This window comes from Helianthus annuus, chromosome 9, assembly GCF_002127325.2.
Source record: "Helianthus annuus cultivar XRQ/B chromosome 9, HanXRQr2.0-SUNRISE, whole genome shotgun sequence".
Classification (NCBI taxonomy): Eukaryota; Viridiplantae; Streptophyta; class Magnoliopsida; order Asterales; family Asteraceae; genus Helianthus; species Helianthus annuus.
Genome location: NC_035441.2, coordinates 157,490,968 through 157,505,536, shown reverse-complemented (window position 1 = coordinate 157,505,536; position 14,569 = coordinate 157,490,968).

Sequence of the window (14,569 nt, the reverse complement as noted above, 5' to 3'; positions counted from 1 at the left end):
GGTAAAACAGAGATGAAGTGGGTTGGGTTTTATATATGAGTTTCACAAGTCTTGCAAGTATGGAAGGGACTTGTGATTGATCGTAAAATGGAAAAACGCGGAATTGAATCAAAGAAAAAGGAAACTCGAAAAGATTGAGCTTTTTTTTTTTTAATTCGGAAACGCGGAAAATAATCAAATTCCGAGAAATTAGCGATCAAGAAAAGAAAATTATGGGTGTTCTTTGCTGTGCACAGTTGTAGGCGGCAAGAAAGTTTTTTTTTTTTTTTTTAAAAAAAACTCCGCTGAATGCGCAAATAAGATCATTTGGTTACAAAATATTGCACCAAACACTTGGTGTGGTGCACTGGTTGATATGTTGTTTGGGAACCGGGTGAACCCGGGTTCGATTCCCGGTTTCACCTTTTAAATTTTTGATTAAGTTTCAGAATATTACAACCAGACCCCTTCCTTTAATTATACTAACTATACTAACTTGATTTAACTAACTAGGTTACTTACATAACCCCAATCTAACGGGGCTAACTTGTTTGTTTATAAAAATAAAGTAATAATACTTTTAAGTTATAAAATTTATTATTTTTTTTCAAAATAAAATAAATATAATTAGTAATTGCAAACTTTAAAGGAATAAGAATTCGAAGCTTGTTATTTTATTTAGTTTTAACTGGTTTAACGAGTATCAAGCGTCACAAGTGCAATCAAGAGTCAAGGGTCACATTGTTTAATCAGTTTGGCTTGTATCTAGTGTTGCTTAAATAAAGGATCCAAGATTCACAAATGATATATCGTTCAAAAAGCACAATAATTGCACATAAGTATAAGAAAATAACCTCGTTTTTCATTATGATCAATAATCTCTGATTACAACTGAAACGAAAGGAATACAAAGAGAGTACAAGTGTCAAAAAGTGGAAGGTACTACCAGACTTGCTAAAATAAGAAAAACGCCAAAATACAGAGCGTTACAATTTAGTCCATATATAGTACATTGTTTTACATTACATTTTGCCGCATATGCTCATCCAGCACATGGACACATTGTTTTACATTACATTTTGTCGCATATGCTCATCCAGCATATGGACACATTGTTTTACATTTTGAACCATTGTAACCGTTTGACTATGTGAACCGTTTGTAACCGTTTGATTATGTGAACCGTTTGTAACCATTGAAGTTAAGCGAGCCTTATGTATCTGTTGAACCGTGTGAACCATTTGTATCTGTTGATTTCACGAACCACTTGTAACTATTTGAGCCGTTGGGTTAGGGAAGTGATTAGGTAACGAGGCGTGTGTAATATGATACAAGCATGGTGGATACGCCGCTGGTACTTCCTATATATAAGTGCTTGTATTATATTACATGGCGTAGCGTTATTTGAATCATTCATTTGGATTTATACATTTTTACACAAATAACATATTTTTCACAAGACATTGTTTTTACAAGACAGTTTGTTTTATACAAACTCATTTTTACTTGGTTATTCATTTAACCTTACATCATTCTTTTTAACTATACATATCTGTTATCGATTTTCCAACGATTTACAAAACAAAACATTTTACAAGGATCATGACTGACTTTTGTTAAACAACCCTTTTTTTCAAACTTATAAGTCATGAATCCTAAATCAATAAAACCTATGTACTCGCCGGCATTTTTATGCTGATGTATTTTCACATGTGTTTCAGGTACAATAGTTGATGATATTTGATGATGATATTGATGCATGCTCACATAGGATTGGACGAGGCCTTAGTGACATTAAAAGATGCAAGACTAGTTAATTTTTGTTATGTTTCCTTGTTGTTAAGACATTGTAACTCATTCAAATTAATAAAACGAAATTTGTATAATCCATGGTTGTGAAACAATGATTCTGTTACAACACTCCCCGACGTTTCCGCCACGTTTTGTTGTTTTACGTGGTCGGGGTGTGACAGAAAAGTTGGTATCAGAGCTCATGGTTATAGGGAATTAGGTTATTAGTAATGCTTTGACCTAGTCTATAACCTTCCTAGGACCCTAACGCGAGTTTACTTGCGTTAATCATAAAACAATACCGTCACTTATCCTTAGGTGACAACCACAACAAGAACATAAATTTGATCCGCTTTGAAAACTAATCATCTGTTCTAGGATGATTGATTACTAGGTTTTGAACCCTTTGTTATAAGGTTTTGAACCCTTCCAGTTTAACTCATATTTGGCTTAGTGCCTTTCGAGTTTTCAAAATCCCGTCAAAGTTTGGGTCTAAATGATGTGAACACGTGCAAACTGGAAGAGTGAATGCCTGTACCCTGAGTTTTCTGTCTAAGGCTAGAGTGTTCGTACAAATCCGCAGTATCGGACCAGTCACTCTTACCTGGGAACTCTTGGGGTGAGTGTCCACTTATAGGCGAGCATGTCTTCGCGATACATTATGTGTACCTATTTACTTTGATTCAGCCTTTGTGTGTCGTTTGTTTGCTTCGTGGTTCAAACAAATGACCATCACCCATGCTTTTGGTCGGTAATTTCCTATTCTTACCCAATGCCGTTTCACTTGTTTCTCTCTCTTGTTTCCCTTTTAGAATGCCTCCGCGACGCGAGAATCAAATACCTATTGAAGATCTGGCAGCTGTCATTACGCAGCAAATGACTGCTGCAATCCCAAACATCATTGCTCAATGTAACCAAGCTCTCAACAACAACAATGCTCCCTGCAACTTCAAAACGTTCAACTCAGCTAAGCCATCAAAGTTCTCTGGGACACAAGGAGCGACTGCACTTCTGCAATGGTTCGAGAGTCTAGAGAGCACCTTCAGACATATTCAATGCCCAAATGAGCGAAAGGTAGACTTCGCTTCTAGTGTCTTTGAGAAGCGAGCTTTGACGTGGTGGAACGGTGTGATGAGAGATAGGGGTGCCGATGTGGCACTAGCTCAAACATGGGAAGAGCTTCGAGCTCTGATGATGAAGGAATTCTGTCCTCGTCACGAGATCAGGGCCTTAGAAAGGGAATTCGACGATCTTAAGCAAGACAGCGGTGAACATCGAGCCTACACCGATCGATATGAGGAGTTGAGTCTGTTGTGTCCTTCCATGGTTACGCCTTTGGATAAGGCGATCGAGAAATACATTGATGGCCTCCCTGACTCAGTTCAGGACATTGTTACTGGTAGTAACCCCACTACGGTTAGGCAGGCCATTGAGCTATCTGCAACTTTGACTGAATCTCAGATCAGGAAACGTAAGCTTTTCCGAAAGGGTGACAAGAAACCAATCGAAGAATCAAAGACCATGGATGAGCAGACTGGATCCCCTAAGAAGTCAAGGAAGCGAAAGGCTTCTCAGAACTTCGCCATGGTTACTCACAATGATCAAACCGTCCTCAACCAACCAGCTCAACCCCCTGCTAGGAAGCCCTACAACGGAACTGCACCCTTGTGCAACCAATGTAGCCTACATCATCATGCTGGTGTGAAGTGCCGCACATGCCAAGTTTGTGGACTCATAGGCCATACAGCAAGGGTTTGCCCAGCTGCAGGTGCACCAAATCAAGCTGACAACAATCTTGCTCAAGCTCGCTTCCCACCAGGTTCTTGCTACAATTGTGGCGAGATGGGTCATTTCCGAAGAAATTGCCCAAAGCTTGCTAATGCTAATCCAGCACAGTGATGAGCATCTGACCGACTAGAAGACAACACCCTTTAGAAATAATCATGTCTTGTGTATTATTTTCTTTTGTTGTCAAGGTCCATGAAACAGTTGTTATCATTGTTTATAAATAAATCTTTTTATTTAACATTTGCAATGTGCAAATGTGATGGCATGTATAAACAATGTATCCCCTTCAAATACCGACAATCAAGGAGCCGTATTCCTTGAAAAACATACTACCCCCCCCCCCCCCAAAATCCTTCCATTTTATGATTTATTGCGTTTTCTTGAAAACAAAATCGAATCTTTGGTAGATCATTCTACCTTTATAGATAGATTCTTGAAAGTGATTAAAGTGCCAAATGAAATCCATGGATTGGATTCCTGGTATGCTTTAAGTATCCGTGTACAAAGATAACAATTTAAAGGTCAAATTAAACAATTATGTGATTATATGCTTATGTTCTCCCTTTTATGTTTTTGTGTTATCCAAATTTCTGTTATCCAAATCCTCGTAGAATCTTCCATATCTTCGTATAAGGGATTCATAGTAGGATATCCAAAGGTACTATCTTAAATCCTTAATGGACTTCTACGTTGTAGTTAAGTACCTGGGGTTGTGAAGTACTATTCCATAAATTAGACCCCTTGAGTGGTCTAGTTAAACAGATTGATCCAAAAATTTGGTTAGGAATATCATGTGATGATATAGCTGAAAAGACTCCTTGGTGGTCAAATTAAAGTGATCATTTGTCGACCTATTAAAAGGACCCTATGGTAGTCTAGCCACACTCATCACAGGTTTGATTTTTCTTCCCCTGCACATTATGAAATGTACTGTGCGGACTGTGCAAGGAATTACGTAATTATGGATGCATACATAATTATGGAATTTAGTGCACAGAAACCACAACAAGTTTTGTCATGCGCCTAGAGTGAACCCTGTTCGTTTCCAATTCTGATGAAGCACCCGTTGAAGAAAAATGAACTAGCTACTCATTTTTCACTTCTGAAGAATATCCGTTGATGGAAATGAATATCCGTTCGTTTAATCCTTCATTTCCGTTCTGATGAAGAATCCGTTGAGGAAAATGGATCATCCATTCATTTTCGCTTCTAAAGAATATCCGTTGATGGAAATGAATACCCGTTTGTTTAATCCTTCATTTCCGTTCTGATGAAGAATCCGTTGAGGAAAATGGATCATCCATTCATTTTCGCTTATGAAGAATATCCGTTGAAAGAAATGAATATCCGTTTGTTCATCCCTTCATTTCCGATTCTGAAGAAGCAACCGTTGGAAATGACTCCGTTTGTTCATTTTCGTTTCTAAAGAATATCCGTTGAAGGAAATGAATATCCGTTTGTTTATCCCTTCATTTCCGATTCTGAAGAAGCAACCGTTGGAAATGACTCCATTTGTTCATTTTCGTTTCTAAAGAATATCCGTTGAAGGAAATGAATATCCGTTTGGTTATCCTTTCATTTCTGTTTCTGAAGAAGCATCTGTTGAAAATGACTCCGTCCATTCATTTTCATTTCTGAAGAATGTCCGTTAAGGAAATGATAGGATTATCCCTTGCATATCTCTGGTGGTTATTTGACACAAAGTCACGGACAGACTCCTACGAATAAATTTCGGGACGAAATTTCCTAAAGTAGGGGAGACTGTGACACCTGTGTCACCACCACCATCAAACAAATACCAAACCAATGAAATATTGTATTTCGTACTTGGAATTTTGTGTAAATATGTGTATCATTTGCACATATTAATTCTTGTTCGATTTCGGGCTTTAAATCGCTTTCTAGAAGGTTATACGCGATCTGATTCGTAAATATAATCAGTTTAATGCAACAAACACTCCGGAATAGTGACATAGGCTTAACATACCCTAAATAACCTTTACATAACTTAGAAATAAGTTTTGGATGGTTTGGTATGCCGAAATCAAGTTTATTCGCTTACAAGGACTAAATACGACAAAACTTCGAACGAACGTTGGTGACCGCCCGGATAATATTTAAATCCCACAAATATTCTGTTATGATTAAAATCTTATTTTAATCAGGTTCGTGTTGAAAAATAAATTAAAACGCTTAAAAACGTTATTTTCCAAATTTAAGCACGTACCACGTGTTTCTGCGCGACACGGTGCTTTTACTGCGAAACGCGGACAACGCAGCCAGTCTTGGCAACTGAAATTTATTTCAGTAATACTTTGGCGAGTTATTTTTATAGAATAATAAAAATAAATTGGAACGCCATAAACCGGGATTTAAACGCTAGATAAAATACCCGGTATCCAGTTAAACACCTGTTTTTATCTAATATACCAACAAAATTACACTTAACCCCCCCCCCTCTCAAGTTTACGGTCATATCTATGATGACCCCACCAAATATTTGCCAAATCTTGCCAATATCCCAATTGATCTTTCTTAGATCTCCTTAGATTCTTTGTAATATTACTTGGATCCTAAAAGATTTATAAAGATCTTATAAGATATGAAAGGGTTATATAAGCTCTTGAACTCCCATTTCACCACTCAACATCCACACAACCTCCTCCTTCAATCGTCCCCCATTACTCTCTCTCTACCTTCAAATCTTCAAGACTTGTTCTTCATTCAAAACTTTGAAGGTGATCCATGGAGGTTGCAAGTTGAAGGGCATTCAAAGGAGCTTTGTTCTAGTCTTGTTCATCATCTTTCTCACCATCATCTTCACTAGAATTTCTACCCTAGCCTTGTGCTAGTAGTAAGTCCATTCATACTCTTGTCTCACTTTGATTCTTGTTCGATTGTTGATTGTTTTTCACACACAAAAATTCAAACAGCTTGCTGAGTTGGATTTCCAGCCAACTTCAACAGGCTGTAACGGGGTCATTTTAAGTCGAAAAACGAAATTTCTAAAGCCTAAAATGAGTGTTTTGGAATAACTAAGCAAATGGCACTGGAATCATAATTTTTCGAGACCGTTTACTATTTTTAAAAAGGTTATTTTTGGACAGCAGCTCAAGCTGCATTTTTATTGCAGAAAAGTATGACATTTTTGGAGTCACAACTTAAAACCTGAATAAAATTAACCCATGAAATTTTTACAGTAGATGGACACCGTTGTCAGGACGACCCTCCAACTGGAATTTCGTCAAACGGACTTACGGTTGATTTTTAGTGAATATTTCCGTAAACTGCGATCAGAATGGTAACAAATCTGATTGCAGTCGAGAAAATGATTTTTTATAAAATATGGGTAACAAATTGGACTTTGATATTTTTACACAATAAATTTTGGAACATATGTCATATTCTGTAAAAATTTGGAGATTTTTAAAAAAGGTTAACTATTTTATAAAAATCCTCGAAAACAGTCCGGTTTCGAGTTATAAAGCTGAAATGAAGTATGCAACGTTTTGTTTGTCGATATGTCGATTTGGTGATTAAAAATGAACTATTGGTTTTATATAAAAGAAAATGATATGCTATTAAAGCATGGACACCTCTATTTACAGAGGATACCCTACCGAAATTTTCCGAGAATCCGAACACTTAGTAAAATATTAGAGAAAGTAGGTACGAAATAGTTGTCTAAATATTTTTCTAATATCGATAGTTAAGTTAAAATAATTATTATGGTTTTAACAAAATAATACCTAAGTAACGCAAATCAAAACACTAAACTCTAAGCCAAGGCACGACCCGCTCGTCTAATAGACATTAGTACGTTGTAGGTTGTCGTGTAGCGGACAGGGTTTGAGATTCGATTCAAGACGCACTACTGTGAGTACATAGTCCCCTCTTTTACTGTTTTTCAAACATTTTGGGGTGAAACACATGTGCCTACTTGTTACTTTCGCGTGCTTTTCTTGTTTTCACATCATATGTTGCTATGTTCTTTAGTACACTTATAGTGCATGATTTCATTACATTGTTTTGCTATGTATGTTAACTTAGCATGCTAGCACATTGATCTACATTACATTACTTTGCTATATATGTTTACATGGCATATTAGCACATTGTTTTACATGACTTTTCTGCTTTGTATGTTTACTTAGCATACTTAGTACATTTGATTTACAATTACCTTTTTTCATGCTATGTATGTTCATTTAGTCCATATTTAGTACATTGTTTTACATTACATTTTGCCGCATATGCTCATCCAGCACATGGACACATTGTTTTACATTACATTTTGTCGCATATGCTCATCCAGCATATGGACACATTGTTTTACATTTTGAACCATTGTAACCGTTTGACTATGTGAACCGTTTGTAACCGTTTGATTATGTGAACCGTTTGTAACCATTGAAGTTAAGCGAGCCTTATGTATCTGTTGAACCGTGTGAACCATTTGTATCTGTTGATTTCACGAACCACTTGTAACTATTTGAGCCGTTGGGTTAGGGAAGTGATTAGGTAACGAGGCGTGTGTAATATGATACAAGCATGGTGGATACGCCGCTGGTACTTCCTATATATAAGTGCTTGTATTATATTACATGGCGTAGCGTTATTTGAATCATTCATTTGGATTTATACATTTTTACACAAATAACATATTTTTCACAAGACATTGTTTTTACAAGACAGTTTGTTTTATACAAACTCATTTTTACTTGGTTATTCATTTAACCTTACATCATTCTTTTTAACTATACATATCTGTTATCGATTTTCCAACGATTTACAAAACAAAACATTTTACAAGGATCATGACTGACTTTTGTTAAACAACCCTTTTTTTCAAACTTATAAGTCATGAATCCTAAATCAATAAAACCTATGTACTCGCCGGCATTTTTATGCTGATGTATTTTCACATGTGTTTCAGGTACAATAGTTGATGATATTTGATGATGATATTGATGCATGCTCACATAGGATTGGACGAGGCCTTAGTGACATTAAAAGATGCAAGACTAGTTAATTTTTGTTATGTTTCCTTATTGTTAAGACATTGTAACTCATTCAAATTAATAAAACGAAATTTGTATAATCCATGGTTGTGAAACAATGATTCTGTTACAACACTCCCCGACGTTTCCGCCACGTTTTGTTGTTTTACGTGGTCGGGGTGTGACACTCGTCGGGTCAAAATATAATTTCAACACTTTGACGAGGGTCCACTAGAGTTTGAATTGGAAATTTACCATTTAGATGTGGATTTCACTTCTAGCTAAATGGCGAAATTTCGAGCAAAATAAGAATAAGCGGAATGAGAGTTATTCACCAAATTGTGGGTTTCACGCCTATTTTGGTAAACTCGTCTCTTTTGTATAAAGAGTGTCCTCAAGTCTTCAAGTGTATTGTGTGAAATGTCTTAGGAAAGACATTATGTAAATATTAAGACCAAAAAGAAGAGAATGAAGCAAAGTAGGAAGAATAACATTTTAAGCAAGAATCAAGAATGGTCAAAATATGGTTCCTACTATAGACTAGGTCGAACATGGCAATTCTACCTAATTCCCTATAGTTATGGCTCTGATACCAATCTGTCACACCCCAACCGATGGCGGAATCATCGGGATGAGACGAAATACATTGCAAGAGACTTCATAACACTATTTGTGACAATATTTAAATCAACCATTTTCATTTCATAAGTCAAATTGTCAACATTACATAGAAATCTCAAATAACATGTTCATAACATAACATAACATAACATAACAAGACAAAATTTGATACAACAATTTAAACCTAAGACGTCTAAATGTGTATCTAGGCATCATTGCTACTTCGTTTCATAGCTTCATCATCCTCAACCTGTAACATGTTTAAAATAAAGTTCAATGCAAAAGCAAAGGCGAGTACACAAGGTTTGAATAAGTATAGCATAAGTATAAAAGCATTTTACTCGAATCCACATGGCAATTTGTAAACAAGGTAACTAGCATGCATAACAATACGTCAAACCCAAGTGTCCACTAGTATTTAGCATCCCTCGCCACCAACGTGACAAGACCGTTTAGTATAAAGGCTTAACAAGACCCCGACGGGTGGTGTGCTACTCCTATAGCGCTATATATGTTAAGTTGAGGGCTTAGCAAAGTTAATGACATAAAGCATGTATAATCTAGCATGAAGCTAAGTAAACAAGTAGCATGTATATAGGATTGAGCATAAAACAATGTTTAAGTGTGTGAAAGTGTATTTTGTATATTAACATGTTACAACCCAAAGTGCTTAAAAGGAAACGGGTCAAGTGTACTTACGGTTTTGCAAGTCTTGAACTTGAGAATCCGCGAGTGAGTTATTTGTTGTTGGAGGTAGGAACACCAAGTCCTTCTACACGAAGAAACCAAGTGTATGAGTAACGAGGAGTAATGGTAGAATAAAGATTCGGAATTAAAATGACATGAAAGTAACATATGAAAATAATCATCTTCAACACATAATGCTTGTTTGACACTATACAACCACAAGGGTTATAATGTTTTTATGGGTTGAACACCCAACAGAATCATAACAAGGTTTAGGCCTTTAGATGATGTTACTCTACTACTTTGACGAATAAACACGAATCCATCATCAAAGGTTCGAATTTTTAGAGATATTATTTAGGTTATGTATTATATATTAGTATGTCCAATAGTCAAGCATGAGGTAGAAGATTAAATCTTCATTTAGGTAACTCTAATGTGCCATAGAATTCATGTAGGAGGTAAGAAGAACAAGCTTCCATTTAGGTACCTCTAGGTGTTCACCACCACACTTGATGTAAAAACATTCAAGGAGGGTCATGAACTATAAGGAATACAAGAATACAAACAACTACACTATGAGAAATCATCAAGTGATGTGTGGATTTTATGTTGGAAAACCCAAGTTAATCCACAATCACACCTTCATCAAGCTTGAAGCTTGAACATCACTCGTCGGTCAAAAACCCTAAACAAAACAGAATGTATGTGAGGTTTAATATAACAACCCTCGGTAAAACCGACATCCTCATAATATTTCCGACACCCTAATATATCTTTAAATATATCAATATGTCTTTATATGCACCCCGTATGTGAAAACCGAGCCCAAAATAGATTATATATATATAAAGTAAATTAAAAACAATAAAAATTAAGTTGAGGCGGGCCGCATGGGACCTCACCTCAATATAACGCGGGCCGCGCAAGGGTGTAACCAGACTTCTCTTAAATCATAAGTTCATGCGGGCCGCGTACAAGTTTGGTTAAGTTAAAGCGGGCCGCGAGTGTCCAGAATTGTGGCATAGCCCGGTGCGGCCACGTGTCCGATGCGTGTCGAGCCTATATGGTGACCGGACCAAGCTACGCCGTTGACCCAGGTTGGCGCGGGCCGCGTAAGGGTTGGCCTGTTCTTTACGCGGGCCGCGTGGAGACGTGATTACAGCCCTATAAATAGAAGGCAACGGCCTTCAGTCCGTCTCGCTCACAACTTTCTTTCTTTCTTAATTTCTGTAGTGGCGTTACTATACCCGGGCATTATACCCCCTAAAATAGCGAGGTTCTGCTACGATGTAAGTATTATAACCCCTGGAGACGTATTAGATACGCTGCCCGATTGATCTAGGGTTCCGTAACGGCTGTCGTGGTTCTGCCCGACGTAGTCGTTGGAATGCCGTCTCGGGGAGGGTATTACTAATGTTAAAATGGGTTATTATACTAACACACGTGCATTTGTGTAATTTATAGATTATCTCCAGGAAACCCTTACGAAAAACCTAAAACAGCAATGTGAGTTGATTCACTTTTTGTAAACCTTTTTTGTTTACTGTTTTTACAAAACCTCACTTAATTAAATATATACAAAGCAGTTATTGAGTATTTGTAAAGAATACAATTATAGTGGGTATGTTGGGGTTTTGTATACAAAATGGGTTACTGGCGTGGTAACATCCCATATGTTGAGTATGACCGTACCACTGATGTTAATTGTGATGTCTTGGATACAAATGTAATTGCGGATGTGCCCTCAATACTGCAAATTGGTTTTTACTTAAACTTGATTAAACTGGGAATCACTCACCAGTATTTCCCACTGACAAAATGTTTTTAAAACGCGTTTCAGATAACAAAATGTGAAAGCCAAATAGAAGCCAGCTGGACAGCACTGGAGGCTTGGAAAAGTGGCAATAAAGTTACCTAATAATAAAATGGATGTTTTTATTCAAATAAATAGGATTTATTCCTATGAAACGTGTGTATTGAAAACTTGGGTTTTACCCATATGTTTAATGTTATAAAACATGGTGGTTTACTCTGATTAAAATATTTCCTAACTACGGTCCTGATGAAAATTTCCGCTGCCAAATTGGATAAATAAATGTGATACCACCGAAACTGGCTCACGGCCGCCCGTTCCCGGGAAGAAGGGATCGGGGGCTGTGACAGAAGGTGGTATCAGAGCTATGCCACTGATTCAGCCACAGAAGTGTTCTGCTGACATCAAAATTCAAAGTGTTAGGAAATAAATTATGGAAATACGTTTATGATTGTATTTCTTGCTATGTGTTATCTGACTATTTGTTAGTTTACAGTATGAGTGACCAAGGACCTTCTGACGCCTATCGTCAACTGTCTGGTTCGCCTAGGAGCGAAGGCACCTCCTCTTCTCAGCCTGCCCTCTCGGGGTATTCTGCTGACACAGAAGAAGGGATCTTTGTGTTTAAGGCTCAGTCTGAAGAGCCATTTCCTCAGAAAAAGAGGGGATGGTTCAGTAGGGGAGCGCACGAGCGTAGGAAAAGAATGAAAAAGTTGCAGGAACAACGAGTGTTAGCTGCAGCAAAAAGAGAAACTGATGCTTATAATCAGGATATGCTCAATAGGGGTATCGCTAATATCCATATTTTAGCAACCACTGCTGCTGACCCAAACCTGGAACAAATGCTAGCACCCCAACCACAAAATCCTGACCAACCCATGGAAGTAGAAGACCAGATAGAAATGCCTGATTTCAACCCGGAGGAGATACCTAGGGTACCTTCACCTGATCCTCTAGACCCAAACAATTACGACCCCTGGTGGGACGATGTTAGGGACTACGTGCAACAAAACCCAATACAGGAAAATGTGCCAATGCCCAACTTAGGAGCTTACCCAGGGTTAGATCCTCAAGATCCCTACAACATTAGTGATGCCTATGTTAGGGAAATTTTAGAGAATCCATACCCGTACCAGGCCCCTATGCCTCCGTATCAGGAACCCGTACCTCAGTTTCCAAACCCAGTCCTAGAACCTGCACCCCCAATGAGTGCAGAAAATGTCCAAGAACTTAGGACTTTTGGGGAGGAAATTTTAGAAAGCAGTGATCGTATGCGACAGGTGGGAGAACGCCTCGTATGGAAATACGATGAGCGTAATATGGATTTTTGGATGAATCCATATCAGTGAAGGTGATGGTAGAAACAGTAATAATAATAATAATAAAATAATATATGTGTGTATGTGTTAGAAAAAAAAAACTACGGATGCTTATTATTAGTATTGTAGCTTTACATTTCAGCCGGTATTGTAATTTAAATTTCAGTACTAGTGTGTAATGATGCATACTATATAAATAGAGTAAAAGTCGCAATGCTCGACGTTTTTGGTTAAACGTGCGTGTCATGTGATTGGCTATATTCAAATATTAATTGTGATATTAATATTTGGTAAATGTTTAAAATTCAGATGGCCGACGAAGGAAATCAAGATAATCTGAATAACGATAACCAGAGTAACATTAACCTGGTTAATGAGAATCCGGACAACAATAACAATGGAAACCAAATGGATAATAATGTCGTTCAACATATAGTGGCACAAGGAATTATAGATGCAATGCCATTTATTATTCAAACGGTTCAAGAAGCAAATAATAAAAGTAAGCATAGCAGTAAGCGACCAAGTGAACCGGAACACAGCGTGAACAATGGACCCGTACTTCAAGCGCCCATTCCCAAAAGAAGAAGAACCATGCCATATGGTTGTTCTTACAAGGAATTCTGGTCCTGTAAACCAATAGAATTCTCGGGCAATGAAGGACCCATTGCAGCTCTACGCTGGATGGAGAAAACTGAGGCTGTTTTAAAAATAAGCAAATGTGCTGAAGAAGATAAGATAATGTTTGCTTCAAATCTGTTTAAAAACGCAGCCTTAGAATGGTGGAACACTATCCTCCAGTCAAGAGGAAGTGATAGGATTTATAACATGGAATGGGAGGAATTTAAGAATATGGTAGAAAGGAAATTCTGCCCTCCCAATGAAAAGGAACAAATAGCAAATAAGTTTCTGAATCTAAGAATGACCGGAGTAGACAGTAAGGGTTACACTACCACATTCTTTGAATATGCTAGGATAGTACCTACCCTTGCATCACCTGAACCGGTATTAATCTCCCGTTATATCTGGGGATTAATTGGAGAGATTAGACATGTAGTCAAGGCAGCTAGACCCCAAACCATAGAGGAAGCTGTAGAACTAGCCAATACCTTGACAGATGAGTTAATCCGTACTAGAGAAGAAGACCAGAGGAGAAACCTAACCCAAAGGCTTACTCAAGAATTCCGTTCTGGGAATTCCAATCGTAGGAATGTAGGTTCTACCTCTGCACCATACTGCAAAGCCTGCAGAAAGAAGCATTCTGGAAGATGCTCTACTTACTGTAATTTTTGCAAGGCCCCAGGACACAAGGAAGAGAATTGCAAGAAGAAATCCAGTAATGGAATGTGTTTCAATTGTGGAGAAAAAGGTCACATTAGGACAAACTGTCCGAAATTGGCTCCAGCTGCAACCAACAAAAATCCTAAAAATGCTAGAGCATTCGTGCTAACTGCAGATGAAGCTAGACTAATTCCGGACGTCATTGCTGGTACGTTTTTAGTTAATGATATTTTTGCTAAAGTATTATTTGACTCTGGTGCCAACCAAAGTTTTATTAATACTTCATT